The following is a 6,108-nucleotide window of genomic DNA, read 5'->3' as shown; positions in this document are numbered from 1 at the left end:
GCCGGGGCCCGATTTGCTTCGCCCCTTGGATCCCAACTAGCCAACGGCCGCCGGGCGCACAGAGCTATCTACAACCCACGCGTCACCTAAAAGCTGGCTCCCGCCTGACCCATCTCCTCTGCCGCAGCACCGAGCAAGAGCCCGCCCGGCGGCAGTCCTCTTTAGATCCAGCAGGGGCTCGCCCTGGTGCGGCGCGCCCGCGACCCGCGCGGCCACCGCATGCCCCAGGCCGTAACCAGCCCCGCATCGCCGCCCGTGCTGCTCGGTAGAGGAGCTCCGCCATCGCGCCCAACCCGCCAGATCCACGCCGCACGCTGCGCGCGCCCCCGCGCCTCCGTGCACTGCCTCGTCGGCCAGCCGCGCCGCCACGAGCACGCGCAGTCGCTCAAGCTCCCGCCAAGCCACTGGTCTGCGCCAGCCGTCTCGGACAGGAGGAGGAAAAATGGTCCCGCTGTCGCCTAGCCGCGCGGTCTTTGCCCGGCGACCGCTGCCGGGGCCGACGAGAGAAGGAAGGAGTGGTGGATGGGTTGCTGGCAGCGGCAGCGGCTAAGGTTTGCTCCCGGGCCGCCCGCGGGAGCGACACGGGAGACCGCCATGCTCAAAACTACTCCCTCCGTTCCAAAATAGATGGCTCAACTTTGTACTAACTTTGTACAAAGTTGAGTCATCTATTTCGGAACGGAGGAGTAGTACATTAACTTGTCTTCAGACCTATATTAGAATCAATGTTAGAAATTGGTAGTGCAGCAAATCAAGAATCCTTATAAAACAAAACCGCATCAAATTAGTGCTTTAGAAGATATTATGAGGAATAAGGGACTCTTTGATTCATAGGATTTTCCAAATGCAGGAATAGGAAAAACGTGAGATTGAATTGGCATGTCATCTTGAATCCTACTCCCTCCGTTCCAAATTACTCGTCGCAGAAATGGATGTATCTAGAACTAAAATACATCTAGATACATCCATACCCGCGACAAGTAATTCCGAACAGAGGGAGTGTATAATTGTATGAGTGTTTGATTGTGCATAAGAAAAACGTAGGATTTTTTCAAAGAGGTTTGAGTGGATGGAAAATTTTCTATGAAATCTAGTGCAAATGAATTCTATGAAAAAATTCCTACGGTTTACAATCCTACGAATCAAACAACCCACATAGGCTAAGGATTTGAATCCACATAGGCTAAGGATTTGAATCCACATAGGCTAAGGATTTGAATCCTCAAAAATTCCTTCGGAATCAATAAGTCCCGAACGTCAGTTCTTTGGACATCTCGTCCCGAACGCGTTGGTAGCCGTTGCCTGAATCTCCACGATCCCCTCTTGCCACGTCATCACCAGACTCGTTCGCTCCCAGGCCGAAGCCACCCGAACGGTTCTCCCACTCACCGCTTATTCCCACTCCCAGTCCCCACTTCCAGGCGTCGGCCTGACCTTCGCCATTCCTCCTACTAGGCTACTACGCGTCTGATTTGAGGGAGGGGACTGTCGCCGTCGGGAGGCCGGGACAGCAGCGAAGGTGTCCGGCGGTCGGAGCGGAGGGCGGCCGTCGCACACCCAACCTCGCCGCTTACCATTAGACCGGAAACCGCACTCCGCCGGCCATGTGCAGATCCGCATCGTGCGCTGCCCGTGCAAACATCAGAGAGGTCGAGCGCGAGCAGCAGCAGACGAAGGTCGCGGGTCAGGGGTATGGGGAGGAGGTCCCTCGCGTTCTTGCTCCGGCGGAAGCCCGCGGCCCATGTATTCCGGCGGGAAATTGACCACATGCGCGGTGGGAGGGGAGGTGGTGGTGGAGCGGCGGATGACGAGGCTCGCCGCCAAGCTAGACAGTATGGCGCTGTGCTGAGCCGTGCGCGGGCACGGCGGGGGGGTGGCGGCGCGGCGGGTGCAGCGGGGCGTAGTGACCAAGGTGAGCCGACTGCTCGTGGGGTCCGTTGGTGTGCGGTGTGCCCTGTTTCCGCCGTCAATGCGCTCGTCCGCTCTGACGGACTTGAGCTTCTCCTGCAACTCCATAAGCTCGTGGCGCGTTATCGACCTGGCAGCCGGCGCATATGGAGTCCCCGTATGCAAGGTGAGGGGCTGTTGATTCCTACCTGTAGCCCATTTCAGTATATGCAGGGGGTTGGTTTTCTGATGAATTCTCTACAATCATTTCAGTATAAGCAGGGGGGTGAATTACATTGTGTAGTTGCTCAGACATCCAAGGCAAATCATAATTTTGGATGCATATTTTGTCCTACAATAGTGCTTTTTTGCTAAAGATCTTACACAAGTCTGAATAATACACTTTTTGTTGTACAAGGTATATAACTGAATATCCTGCGTGTTATATGAGCGTGTGGTTGACTACATAAGTGCATGATCCCCGTAGTGTTAATTTAGGTGCAGATGATGGCAGATTCGAGTCTAAAACTTATGTTTTAGTACTACATCTATATAATAGCCACAACAACTTCATTATGTTTTTTGCCACGACACATTCAGTTCTGCATTAGGTCTTTCCAATTAGGTTGTGATTTGTATACATTAAGTTTTGCCCCGAGGGCATCTCCATTGCATAGACGCTTGGATAGACACTTATGGATAAAAAATAAAAGGATTATTCTCTGGCGCTCGTGTAAGAGCCTTGACCTACAACGCTGAGATGCTTCGAGACGCTAGTTCACCTAGGCAAAATCAGCTACTCGTGAACTGTAGGCGCCCGCTGCCAAGTCTAGCATCGGTGCCTTGGAGGCGCCAGGATTTTTTCTCTGCACAGACGAAACGGCCAGGATTTTGGTCCCTAGCGCCCATGATAAGCACCGCGTTGTACATGCCTTGACACGTCCAATTTTAGGTTGGAAAATTTAGTGTATGATTCATGACATTTTTCAATGGAGCACAGCAATTTTGCTTTATCGACAACGGCAAGTTTAATTCACCCCTCATGGCAAATTAATTAATGGATGATGGCAAATTCTGTTAATGGATCATGGCAACTTCATTTCATTTTTAAAACCACGACAATTTTAATAGTGGATCATGGCATTTTTTGCTAGTCTTTCATACGCAAACCCACGCTTTTTTTGCCATGGCAAATCTTGCTTCATTTCATTTTTCGCCGCGGCATTTTTTGTTAAACCTGTTGCCATGGCAAATAGTTAAAACCTGTTGCCACACAAACCTTCACGTTTCTTTGTAAAATCATGGTAAATTTAGTTTTAAGATCATGGAAAAGTTAGTGTGTGAACCATGGCAAAATCACTTCTAGATCATGGAATACTTTTGCAAACAAGGCAAAATAAACATTTTTACCATGACAAATGTCACTTTTTTTCGACCACGGTAATTTTAGTTGTTGCTTTCTTAATTTTTCCATGTGCAAATGAAAACATTTTTGTTCAAATTCTGCCATGGCTAATTGTTAACGGCAAATTTAGTTCATGGATCATGGCAAATCTTAGTTTATGGACAATGTCAAATTTAGTTTTTAGATCATGGTAAATTTAGTTTGTGGACCATGTTAAATTTAGTTCCAGATCACGAAAAATCTTTTGTGAACATAGCAGATTTTATTTTTAACCATGGAAATTTTTAGTTTTTGATCCATCTTAGTTTAGTCGTTTGCTTTTCTTGAATTTGCCATGTGCAAATGATTTTCTTTAATTTCATACCGTGCCATAAAAGTATTTTTGACATGGCTATTTTGTTAACGGCAAAATTACCTTTGATGGGGCCATATGCCAAATTTAGTTCATGGATCATGGCAACTTCATTTCGTTTTTTATACACAAACCCGTGCCATATTAACTTTTTCCTTGTTTTTCATACACAAACCCATGTTATTTTTGCCATGGGCAAGCACCATTTCATTCAGCATAGCAAAATTGAGTTTTTTACTTTCTAGCATGGCATTTTTAACGTTATTTTGGCCTGGCAAAATTGAGTTTTGTATGTTGCCACTGCGAAATTAACTTTATTCACATGAAAAATCTACCTATATCGCCATGGCAATATTTTAAGTTTATTGCCACGGCATCTTTTCACCCTATATTGCCATGGCAATTTTTTCATTTTATCGCCATGGCAAATTTCTAACTTTTATTGCCATGGCACTTTTCACCTTTTATTTGCCATGGCAATTTTTACATTCTATTTGCCATGGTAAATTTCACTTCACATCGTCCATGGCAAATTCTCTTTAATATAGACAACAATTTCAGTTCAACATACATGGAAATTTCACTTTTCATCTTGCCATGGCAAATTTACTTTGCGGACAATGGAAATTTACTTTTTATCCACCATGGCAATTTTACATTGATTGCAATGTTTACTTTTCATTTTTTTCATGTGAATTTTGATAAAAATTAGATGGCAATTTTGAATTTGCATTTTGCCGTGGCAATTTAACTTTTTAATTGCCATGGAAATTTAACTTTTTTATTGCCATGGCAAATTTTCCTTCATTTGCATGGCAATTTTAATTTAACGTACATGGCAAATTTACTTTTATGGAGCATGGCGACTTTACTTTTTATTCTGCCATGGCAAATATACCTTTCATCCATGGCAAAGTTTTTTTTAGTTTTTCACCATTCATGGATTTATTTATTTATCTTCTATAGGCTTTTTTACATTTACTTTACAAAAACATGGTAATTACTACTAAACGATAGATGGCAATTTTTGCCTTTTTGTTTTGCCACATGATGGCAAATTTTAATCCACATTTTTTTGCTTTTCATGTATATAATAAAAATACCATAAAAAATTTGAATCCACATTTTCTTGCCAGCATGTACACATGCAAATTTGCCATGAACTTTTTCTTTAGTCTTTTTTTTTACGAAAACAGATCTTTTTTGGCGATGCCAAATTTTGCTTATAAAGATGATGGTATTTCTTTGTTTGAACCACTGGCATTTTTTAGTAGTAACTTTGTTTGTCACTCTATCCGTCACAACAAATTCATCTTTCAGATTGTTTTCTGGATGTTTGTAATCTTTTTTAGCATGGCAAATCTGGGTTTTATTAGTCACAGCCAAAACTGGGTTGTTTTTTGTTACAGTCAAAACTGGGCCAAGCTGGGCCTTATTTAGCCACAGCAAAAAAAGGCCTATAGGAGTTGTACGAGAGTGTTCGGCTGGGGTGCTTCTCCTGCCGAACGAGCCAACTCGTTCGGTCGTTAACACCCCCAGTAGCGACCGAGTCGTTCGATCTAGGCCTCTTCCAGACCGAACGTTCGGCAGTTATCGGGGTCCAATTTGTTTGAGAATCCTTTGAATCAGAGAAACCCTAAACATATCTAAACGCTGTCGCTACGGTTTGCCACACCGGGATTAGAACTTAGAACTCACAACTGACCCAGATCAAAGAATTGCTACTATAGTCGATCCCATCTTCTTTGCATGGCTAAATAAAAGGGAAACGTTTGGGGCTGGGGCACCGGCGGAACATTGGGCCGGTCTCCCTTTTCCTCGCGTCTCCTTCATCGCAGCTCCCCCACATCTCGCGCAGCTCGCCGGGGCGCGCGCCGCCCTCTTCTTCTGCCCCCTCCTCCCCACCCCTTCCCCATCCCTTCCCTCTTCCCCCTCGCCCCCCGGTCGCAGCACCACGCCTCCCCTTCCCGCTTGAAGCTTCCATGGCTTTGCGCGATGACCATCCCATCTCGCCGGCGACCGAGGGGCGGTGACCATGGGAGATGTTGCAACTGGGGGCGACGGGGTGCTACCACGGTGACGCGCTACCTCGCAGCATTGGAGCTCTGCCTACCTCGCCGGACCCGGCCATGCCGGAGTTGCAACCAGCCATGGCAGACTACACCCCCATGGCGATTTTTTTGCTGAAACTGGTTGTAGCAAATTCAATCGCCGGTGGTAGCAAAAATCTACTACGATTGCAGCAAAACGGCGTCATCGTCATCGCGGGGCCGCAGCTGAGATAAGAAGTTTGAAGCTTTTTTCAATGCGGTTGTAACTTTTATAACTGTTGGTTGCAACTTTTCGTTTTTCATCCATGGCTTCGTTTCCACAGTTGAAACTTTTTTTTATAGTCGGATGAAGCTTTTTTCATCGCTAGATGAATCTTTTTCTGTCACCGGTTGTAACTTTTCGTCCATGCCTT

The 6,108-nt window shown here is 45.9% G+C and overlaps 1 long non-coding RNA gene across 1 annotated transcript; it reads left to right on the top strand.

The window, feature by feature from the left end:
- The first annotated feature begins 1,786 nt into the window (after positions 1–1,786).
- Positions 1,787–2,468, top strand: LOC125548717. The gene is made up of 2 exons (XR_007301149.1): positions 1,787–2,074; positions 2,161–2,468. It is a non-coding gene; the product is annotated as an uncharacterized LOC125548717 (long non-coding RNA).
- The last annotated feature ends 3,640 nt before the right edge of the window (positions 2,469–6,108 follow it).

The sequence above is a fragment of the Triticum urartu genome, chromosome 3 (genome assembly GCF_003073215.2).
Source record: "Triticum urartu cultivar G1812 chromosome 3, Tu2.1, whole genome shotgun sequence".
In the NCBI taxonomy this organism is placed as follows: Eukaryota; Viridiplantae; Streptophyta; class Magnoliopsida; order Poales; family Poaceae; genus Triticum; species Triticum urartu.
This window is presented reverse-complemented; position numbering and strand designations above follow the sequence as displayed.